Genomic DNA, 11347 nt, shown 5'->3' with positions numbered 1-11347 from the left:
CAAGAGCCCCAACCGGGGTTTGAACTGGGAACAGGTTTGTCCAATCACCACAGACCTGTGCCCAATTATCCTTCACCCTTTATAAGGACATTTTTATTTGCACATGGGATCCAGGTCAATTTTATTTTCTGCATCCTTTTTTTACCATCCAGATCACCACTGCACTGTTTTCCAGTTTTCTGTTTGGGACAGTTTTAATAATGTTTTTGACCATTTTGTTATTAAATGCATTCTTTTTTGAGCCCCTCGCCACAATTCCTGCTTCCCTGCGTTTGGGTCCACCCCAAATTATAACTCGTTTATTAACTACACAACACAACAGCTTTACGTGTTTCTCCCTTGATAAACTACTACTGTTATAAAAAAGTATATGTACAGCATTATCAAATTCAAAAAAAAAATTGAAATGGGTTCGAGTCTGGTATTAAGGTCTGTGCTGCTTTAATTTGAAGCGAGGCTATGTATTTGTGCATGAATAAGCGGCTCCGACGATCACATTATATTTCCGTTTCGGTAAAAGTTTGCTACTTCCGGTTTCAAAGATGCATTGTTTTTGTTTTGTTTTAATATTCTGTAGTAAAAATACAGTGCGCCATAAATTCCTCTGCATTTTAATGACAAACGGTTGGCTCGCTTGGGTAGATGATGGTCTCATTCGTTCTTTCCTTTCTTCCAATCGGGTTATGCGTTTGTTCAAGTTACTAATCATGTAAACGGATTGAAACCTTGAATTCTGATCTCAATCAGTTTTATATCTGATATTCTTGCAAAAAAACACGTAATAGGAATGTGCGCCCGTGGATGATGACGCCCCTGGCAAGCTTTAGTATCAGGCACACTCCGTTTTGTGCTCAGGCTGATTTAGTAAATAAGAGGGCGGATAGATAGCGCAGATGGTTTGAAGTGTCGGGTCAGATTATTTCATGGCTGGCTACAGTAGTAAAGTTCATTCTAACGGAAAGGCCTGATATTATTTTCGCGGTGGCGCGCGCACGCACACACACGTCTGCATGCGCGCGCAGGCACGCCGTGCTCGGTTCCCCTTCGGGCCCTTTGAGCATGAATTATAGACGCTTGATGCGGGGTTAGGAAATGCCTTCTGCGCAGAAAGCTGTTCATTCTATTGCTGGTTTACCGCAGACTAAGGGGTGGGTTGTTCGAGGAAGAAACGGCTCCATGAGCCGGCTCGCCAACAATAAGGAACCGGTTTCTTAACCAAACCTCTCTCTCTCTCTCTCTCTCTCTCTCTCTCTCTCTCTCTCTCTCTCTCTCTCTCTCTCTCTCTCTCTCTCTCTCTCTCTCTCTCTCTCTCTCTCCCTGTCTCTCTCACTCTCTCTCTCTCTCTCTCTCTCTCTCTTTCTCTCTCTCTTTTCCCAATCTCTATCTTTTCCTCTTATCTCTTACTTCTTCCCTTCTCTCTCTCTCCCCCCCTCTCTCTCTCTGTATCTCTATTCCTCTCTTTCTCTCTATCCCCCTAATAGATCTCTCTTTTCCTCTTATCTCTGACTCTCGCTCTCTCTCTCTCTTTCTCTCTCTCTCTCGCTTTCTCTCTCTCTCTTCCCAAACTCTATCTTCTCCTCTTATCTCTTACTTTCTCCCTTCTCTCTTTCTCCCCCCCTCTCTCTTTCTTCCCCAATCTTTCTCTCTTTTCCTTTTCTCTTCTCTCGCTCTCTCTCCCTTTCTCTCTCTCTCTTTCTCTCTTGCTCTCCCCAATCTCTATCTTTTCCTCTTATCTCTTACTTCTTTCCTTCTCTCTCTCTCTCCCCCCCTCTCTCTGTATCTCTATCCTTCACTTTCTCTCTATCCCCCTAATAGATCTCTCTTTTCCTCTTATCTCTGACTTTGTCTCTCTCTCTCGCTCTTCCTCTATCTCTCTCTTTCTCTCTATTGCCCCCTAATGTCTCTTTACTTTCCTCTTATGTCAAGTCAAGTCAAGTCATTTTTATTTGTATAGCCCTAAATCACGAAGAGTCTCAAAGGGCTTCACAGATTACAATACTAAGAGAACCTTGAAATCACATCTATGGCTAACTGGGAGCCAATGCAGGTTAGCCAAAATCGGTGTTATGTGATCGTACGTTTTTGTCCTAGTTAAAAGCCTCGCTGCGGCATTTTGTACCAGCTGAAGTGACTTGATTCTAGACTTCGGGAGACCAGAGAGTAGTGCATTACAGTAATCGAGACGGGAGGTGACAAACGCATGAATTATAATTTCCGCATCAGACTGAGACAGTATTGAACGGATTTTAGCAATGTTACGAAGATGGAAGAAAGCGGTTCTAGTAGTTTTCTTTACATGCATTTCAAAGGATAGATCAGGGTCAAATATGACACCTAAATTTTTAACTGAGTCACTCTGTGTGATGTGACATTTGTCAATGTTCACAGCAGTTTTTGGGAATATATCACGGCATTTAGATGGACCAATGACTAACATTTTGGTCTTTTCAGAGTTAAGACGCAAGAAATTGAGTGACATCCACTCTTTTATCTCAATGAGGCAGGCCTCCAAATTTCCACAGTTTAGTGTGTGAGATTCCTCCAACGGAAGATATAGTTGAGTGTCGTCTGCGTAGCAGTGGAAGCTGATATTGTACTTGCGAATAATATCACCTAATGGAAGCATGTAAATACTGAAAAGAAGGGGGCCAAGCACTGAACCCTGCGGAACACCGCAGGAAACATTAAAGGGCTCAGATGTTATTTCACCATATTTAACACAGTGCGTCCTATCTGAGAGGTAGGATCTGAACCACGAGAGGACGGTTCCTGAGAGACCAATCCATTCTTCCAACCGTTCTAGTAGGAAATTGTGGCGCACTGTGTCAAAAGCAGCACTAAGATCCAGCAGCAGCAAAAGTGATGAAGCGCCATAATCCATTGCCAGTAGGAGATCATTTGTTACCTTGATCAGAGCTGTCTCAGTAGAGTGGTTATCTCTCTCTTTCTCCTTTGTTTTTCTCTCTCTCTTTCCCGTATCTATATATCTTTTTCTTTTATCTCTAACTCTCTCCCCCTTATCGCTCTCTGTCATTTCTGATTCTCCCTCTCCCTCTCTCTCTCTCTCTCTCTCTCTCTCTCTCTCTCTCTCTCTCTCACTGTCTCTCTCCCTCCCTCTGTCTCTCTCTATCTCTTTCTCTCTTTTGCTGTCATTCCCCCCCCCTCTCTCTCTCTGTATATCTCCCCCCTATCTCTCTATCTATCTTTCTCTATTAATATTTATCTCTCTCTCTTTCTCTCTCTTGAAGGCGCTTGCGATTAGTCAACTTGAGTCATCTCTGTCGTGTTTGCTTAGAATGAACATTGAAAGTTTAAATGACCGGACTATAAATGTTTCCGGAGAATAAGTTTCACCAGCCAAAAATGTATAATCAAGAAGAAAACAACATGTATAAGTCACACTCGGAATATATAGCATTTTGGGGGAAATTCATTTGCAAAAACACCAAAAACATACATGTCATCTTGAAAAGCACAACCGGGCAAGGTTGAAATGATCAGGTCTAGATCGCTCTCTTGCCGTTTGAAGTGAAAGTAACATGTGAAATATATACTCGGTTGTGTGTGTTTAAAATCACTAATAAGTCTCCCCGTATATTGCAACAATAAAGGCTATTATAAGACATTTGCATAACACATTTAAAAAAATAATTTATCTGGTGCAAAATGCTTTGTTGGTCATAAATCATTAAATACAAAACGATCTGAAAAAAAGTTTTAGAAACGAAAGAGTCGGCTCTTTTCAGTGAGCCGGACCGAAAGTGCCGGTTCTCTGAGAAGAGCGGGAATTCCCATCACTACAGTGGACGCGTCGTCTCGGATTAAAAAGTAGAAAGCATGCGCTCGCAAGAAAGCTCACATTTGCATAAACTATAAGGAGCGCGCAAATACAGCATATTAGGCCGCGTTATTAACGTCAGACGTGGCCCAACCTGGAGGTTTTCTTGACCAAAGTCAATGCGTATTATCCCAGCCGCCGCCAAATGAAGGATAAAAAACCTCCGTGCGATGCTGCATCGAAGGTATCCCACACAGACATCATTCTGTTCTGAAATATTAACTCGCCTGTAAATATTTTATCTACACAGACTGCCTGTCCCAAACTGAATTCACAAGGCCTTTTTTTTCTTCCTAGGAAGAACCCATCAATAAAACACCAGGATGTTTTTGATCCCTTAAACGGAGGGCTGCAAATAACAATTGTAGTCTGGGGCGACGAGTCTGGTTTATAGACACTCTTGAAACATTGATGTACAGTACTGACAAAATAAGACAAGTTAAATTCAAATGTGCCTAAATAACGAGCAAGCTAGTACACCAGAAAAGAAAATGGTAAAGGCTGGTCCAGGAGGAATTTATATTTCATATTTGTCCATAAATTAATCAATTTTATCAAATCAAATCAAAATATATTTGTATGGCACTTTTCGATACCCAAATGTAATTCAAAGGGTTGTGCAGAAACGTGCAACTTACAATAAGCCAAATTTTCAACAGATGCTTGCTTGAAATATTCTTTTTTGGGGAATCCTGAAAGCAAGGAATTACAATAATCTAAACTAGATGGGATAAAAGCATGCATCAGCAGATACCCATTTTCTGCAATCCCAATCAGTAAAAAATGGCTGAAAAGACGTTGAAAACACGGGAATCAATTAATTTAGTTACATCGGTTTAATTTTATCTGTTGGATCTTTTGTTTTGTCAAACAAGAAGGCTTAAAGTATTTCTCTGACCTTAAAAGGGTTTACAAATCGTTTAGGTGGATTTATTACCTGTCACATTAAGTTTTAAGGGCAACTACATCAGTCAATTTGTATTTATTCACATTTTAGAAGGTAATGACATATTAAATGTGCTGTACGGCAGTAGTTCTCAACTGGTCTGACTTCAGGACCCCTACATCCCAACCCAATTACAAGGTGTATCCCAAATCAAGACATCTTTCTACAACTCAATTTTATTGAACGAAAGAATAATGCAGCTTAAACCAAAGATAGTAGAATATGATCACATTTAAAAAAAAATACAGCAAAACCAAATCGAATTCAAGTAATAATATTTCCTTTAATGCTCTATTACCTGAATTTTCACTGAAATCAAAGTCGCCTTACCTTGGTGGCTTTGTCTTCAAGATAATAAATTCCATATAAGAGATATTTTCTACTGTATCTGCGTTTGGCCATGCTTGATATGTGTAAACAAACTTAATCGGTGTTTTTCTGTGGTGTAAATTGGCGGGTGTCAACTCGTATTTGCAGGGAATTATTGCCTATTGTTATCTACCTTAAAGGAGTCTAAATGACCCTCAGTTTAAAAACAAAAAAAATGTTGCATTATTTTGCCAAGGCAAAGGCCTGAAACCCAGTGAAAATGTGTCCGCGACTCAAAATTGGGTCACAACCGATCATTTTAGAAACACTGGAATTCGTAACTCTTTTTATTCTTTGCCGCCATCCTGGAATAAAGCCATGATCACAGCCTCAATCAGCTCGTTCATGATGCAAGTGCAGGTATGTGCATTTCTTAGATGCACTCGAATAGTCTTCTTTTATAATCTTTTTTGGGGATTTGGGTTGGCTTTTGGACTCTACCAATGGCAGACCTTTTCTTACTTTTACCATTTTCATGCAACACCTAGACCCCCCCCCCAAAAAAATAGCGACTACATGCATGACGTAACTCTCCAGAATGAATGCAAAAAAATGTATTAAGTGCCTGTTTTAAAGGAAGATTGTGTATTATTTATCGCCTCCCAGTGGTAGAACAAAACATCATTTGTCCCCCCCCCCAAAAAATATCAATTCAAATAATAAGCAAAAACCCATGAACTATCATATCAACATGCAGTTTTTAAAGTAATCGTAAATTGAGAAATAACCATTTATTTTACATACCATGAACCTCACAAAAAAGGAGCTGACATACCCAACTCCACAAAACACACCGTCCCCTAAGCTCTCAACTCGATAAGATAGAGTGAAAAAATATTCATATCTTGATACATAAAATAAATACATGATAAAAAAAAAATGTAAGTTCAGCACGGTATCCATTAATTAATGTGTCATAAAAATATTCTTTATGGGGGCATACAAAAAGATACACTGGGGACAAGATTAGGACCCCAAAAAGATTTTCTCATAGTAGTACTTAATTTACTATTATGTATGTCAATATCTTCTCTACATTTTTATTTGGCTGGCCGGATTAAAAACTTGACGCATGTGGCCCGTTGGCCGTAGGTTTTTTACCCTTGTTGTTGAATAAAACGAACACCATATTATTTTCCAGTCAAACGTGCGAAGGTTAAAAAATTGTGTGTGGCAAGGCCTATGTCACTATCGGGCCTCCTGACACCAATATCTCCACAAAACAGTGCATCTCATTCAAACAGCTTCCCCCCTTTGTCTATTTTCTTCCAAGTATCCTCATCTCTGCAGACGCTTGTCGGCACAATTCCGATATACTGCAGTTGCTTTACAGGATAAATGCCCAAAACCATTTTCGGAAAGCATTCGTCTCTTTAACTAACATTACATACTGTATATAAAACCGAAAGCAGGTTGTTATTATCCATTTGGTATTCAAGGCAGATAGCCAGTGAGCTTGTGTCTTTGGGTGAATGTAGTGATAATTATTGGTTATTTTCCTCAATTGTATTTCAGCTACCTGGTAACAGTTTAGAGAAGCGACTGATTAATTGAAGTTTAAAAGCCAACATAAATTACAACAATATAAATTCATAATAAATGTAAGTAAAAGCATACCAAAAGGATCTGAGTTATACCACCTGATGACATCGTCTCCTGGTTAAAAGCTATAGTCACTTATTGAGTGACTGTTAAGAGTAGCACTAATTTGTGTACGTTATAACCTGGAAAAGTCTGGGTCACCAGTGACTTCCAGGAGAGGCTGGATGGCAACCAAAGAAGATTGGTGACGCTGGAAAGACAGATGACCTCCAGGAAAGTCTGGCACGGGTGTGTGAGGCTAGCAACTCCACCCACAGCACTCGCAAGAGGGCACCAACCATTGCTAAGGAACAGAACTATAAGCAAAACCCCCAGAGTTTCCCGAGAGGGTGGATGATGAGAGACTCAGGAGGACGGATTCTGTTTTCCACTTTTCCTTACCCTTCTGACTAACTTTCTTGGAATTTGTTATAATGAGAAGAAAGGGGAAACAAAACCATCTAAATAACAAAAAAGGTGATGTTATCCTCTCAAATGCGCCAATTGACTGACAGGAAAAAGAGATCAAGCAGGGCATTTTCACAATCTACTTTTAGGAGTGTAATCGACCTTCCGATTTTTCTTATCCCTAGAGGCAAACCCTGCGCCAAAGTAAAAACGGGTCCGTGACCCACTTTTTGGTCCCAACCCACTAGTTGAGCAACGCTGAATGAAAACATTGGAGAACTGAAAATCAATACACTGCAAAGAAACCCTTTATGTTTTGATTTTAAGTATTTTATATCTATACCTGTATATGTATTCTATTAAAATATAACAGAAACAAATCATCGAAGGGAGCTGATCATGACATTAAAAGGGTGCTGTTGTAAAAAGACAATTGAGAGGGTTGGTGACTCCCTCTCACATTTCCAAATGACAAAAAAAGACATTCATTTTGTGTCCTCGTCATCGTTTCTCAAACGTCGCCGGTTGGTAGCTGGCCCTGGGCAGCTCCAGGGAAGGAGTGGCGAATAGTTCCGTGTGAACGGTCTGGAAATGACCCAGATTCCCGAGGATCACTGGAGCAGACGAGACGCTACGAGAGCTTGTCATCGAAAGCCGCCCTACCGCCATCCCATGCAGACCGACACACACTACCTTGCTCCTGCCATCTGCCCTACCCCCCCAACCCACGATCATACCCAATCTCATCGCTCTTTTGTAATGCTTTTTCATCCAAAGCTTTCATCTGAGACGACGGTGTTTGTATGAGGCCTGTTTGGAATGCTTAAACCCAATCATAGGGGCAAAATCAGTGATGTGAAACAGCATTAAACGAGGGCTGCAACAACGAATTGATAAAATCGATTACGATCGATTATTAAAGATGCTGTCGTCGTGCGATTTGTGCGGCTAAGCACGTTAAATCAATGAAAAATTAGAGAGTGCGTTGAATTTCTTCTCGATCCAGGGACGAGCTTGTAGTACCACTCTGGTCCGGCAGAGGGCGTTTTAAGACCTTAATTAGATGCACAAGATCATCTTGATTCAGATTCAAATGTATTTATATAGCACTTTTCAGAAACCCAAATGCAACTCAAAGTGTTGTATAAAACATTCAATGTACAGAGACCCCTCACTACATCGCGCTTCGGTTATCCCTGGTTCACTGCTACGCGGATTTTGAATTTTGAATTATCGGACTGCGCCTCATCGGACACGAACCTCACTGCACATGGTTAAAAACATTTTCCATTTTCCTGGACAAAATAAAATTTGGGGGCAACATTAAAAAAAAAAATATTAAAAACAAAATAATATTTGACCACTTTTGGGGGTGGGGGCAGGGGGACTTTTAATAGAAAGTACTTTTAAAAAAAGAAAGAATTTACCATTTACTGTATGTTCGGCAAGTTAAATTCGATTAAGCTGAGGGGTTGTATGTGACCAAAAGGCTGTGATTTGCTCACCCCTGTTTTAGATTGTGGGGTGTATTTTTTTAAATAAATACCTACAATGTAAGGTCTAATCAACCAACATATTAGTTTATCCGTGTCAAACTCAAGGCCAGCGGGCCTAACGTGGCCCGCCACATCATATAATGTCGCCGGCAAGACAATGCTAAGAGAAGCACAAAAGAAAAATGAGCAGCATTGTGTCAAACGATGACTTAAAGTTTCAAATATGTCGCAGGATGTCACACAAGCCAGGTGCAAGGCACCCACTGTAGCTGTATATTTTGACTCCCATTAATCAACCAGAGAACATTTGATAAAACACCCATCCCATGTTATTTTACATAAAATAAATGTAATTGTCGCAGGGTTAAAGGCAATTCCAAAAATACAAGATTTAAAAAGAGAGTATAATAAATATGAAATTCAAGAGTGAAGTCATTAGATCAATAATTTAATTTGGTGTTTATATGCTATTTCTGTATTTTCTAGTCTGTATGAGTTTCCCCGAGTTAATAACTGCAGAGCGAATGAATTCAGTTGTTGTTTTGCTTTTGTTGCTTTTCTTTTTTTACAAATGCACAGTTGATAAACACTACAAGTGATTCAATCTTAGTGAAGGAAATGAATATCAAGTAAAAAAAACTCCCCAATCGATATATAATAAAATCTTACTTGCCTGAATCGTAATCTAATTGTGATCTAAAGGCTCACTTTTTATGCCCTCTATGTACTCGTCCAATTCTTCTGAGAATGTTTTCTCTACCACGTGTCCCGCGAGCAAAATTGAGTTTGACATCCCTGAATTACTCCATGCTTGACCCAAATTGGGTCATTTTTGACCCAACTGCATGCCAATGTCTGCGGAGTGTAGCAGAAAGCTACACCGGCTCCAGTTTCAGTTTTTTTTTTCTGCATTAACTCATCCATCCGTCCTTTTGCCGGATTAACGTTCCAATTAAAATATCATGTCAGGAATATACCCCCTTAACCTCACTGTGACCCTGGGACATGCTTGAGAGTCTGGCTCGTGCTCTGCGAATTAACAGTCACTGTGCGCAAAGGTTAGCGGCTTGCACCGCGGTGACAGAAGGGTTAAGCCAAAGCTCTCACAGACTTGTATTTTCAGAGCCATTTGCCCCCGGGGCAGCGCTGGCTCTTGACGCTACGTTTAATCTGCGGATTTACGGTAACAGAGAAGACTTCTTATCCGTTGACCCATTACCCCCCCTCACCCTGGTCACTGTAATCCAGCATCCTTCAGTCACACAGGATCTAAGAGCCTATAGGCCACTGCGGCTTTTGTTGGGGGGTGCACATGCTAAAGCTTTGCCCTGACACACATACTCCTCCCCCAAGCTTTTGTTTTCACACGAGAACACTAGCTGTATAGCGCATGTGAAGCCTGGCCTCATCGCAAACGACCCGATTCACGTGGTAGCCCTGGAATTGTGACATACTAAATAACCCAGGGGTCGGGAACCTTTTTGACCCAAAGAGCCATAATAGCAAAATATTTTCATTTTTTTAGAGAGAGAGAGAGAGAGAGAGCCTTATCTTGTTTAAATACACAATTCAGCAAAAGGGCCAAACTTGCTCTCCAGTCAAAAGCTATTCTTACAGCGCATTTTATTTTACTATGTGACGTTAGATAATTTGAGAAAATTTATGAAATAGTAATGCCAGAGCCCGCGTCCCATATAAACAAATAAACCACTTATAACTGGTCTCCCTCCAACAGTTTAGAACGTTGAGGCTCATTTTGACAGTATTATTATTTTTTTAAATAATGGTTTCAAAACAAGGTGCAAGCAGAGTTCGTTTGTAAAGGTGTCAAAAGAAACTGCAAACGAAAAGTTTATGGATGTGTTTCCCTTCAGCGCAGTGGGCGCCTGTGAGACAGAGACGAACGTTGCCTTGTGTGCAGAGATTCGGCCTTCGCTACCGCTCACCCAATGCAATTGCTGTGTGCTTGGCTGGTGTTTTTTCGCGTTTACAGTTTGACCTGTGTTTTTTTTTTCATAAAGTGTTTTAACAGTGAACATACATTATTTAATGAGCTTCCATATAAAAGATTTTTGAGCAACGCAGAGCCAAAACGGGGTATGTTGGTGTGAACCAGGACTGTAAAACTGTACTGTAGTCAAGACTGTGCCATTTTTATACGGGACTGAATTGTTTGGATTATCTGTGTTGTTTCAGCAATGCATGTGCTAAACTCGATTTAGAGATCATCAGAATTGGAAATTAGCACAGGACGGGTGGAAACATGTTGGCCTGGAGAGGGATGGGCGCCACCAGGCTGTACTTGCCCAAGACACACCATAGGTGTGTCCAATGGTGCCCCTATAACCCTAGTGGTTAAGGGATGCAACCAACCAATCCATATTTTACAGTTAAGAACATTGAGGCTCATTTTGACCTTTATTTTTGTTGTTGCAATTAATGGTTTCAAAACAAGGTGAAAGTAGAGTTTTTTTGTTAAGATGTCACAAAAAACTGCAAACGAAGAGTTAATGGATGTGTTTCCCTTCAGCGCAGTGGGCGCCAGTGAGAGAGAGGGGAGTGGTGCCTTGTGTGCAGAGATCCGGCCATCCCTACCGCTCACTCAACTCAATTGTTGTGTGCTTGGCTGGTGTTTTTTCACGTTTACAGTTTGTCTTGTGGTTTTTTTTTTCATAAGGTGTTTCAAAAGTAAACATAAATTATTTAATG

This window comes from Urocampus carinirostris, chromosome 15 (assembly GCF_059441175.1).
Source record: "Urocampus carinirostris isolate Australia breed hairy pipefish chromosome 15, RoL_Ucar_1.0, whole genome shotgun sequence".
Taxonomy (NCBI): Eukaryota; Metazoa; Chordata; class Actinopteri; order Syngnathiformes; family Syngnathidae; genus Urocampus; species Urocampus carinirostris.
The sequence above is the reverse complement of the archived record's forward strand: the minus strand, read 5'-3'. Positions refer to the sequence as shown.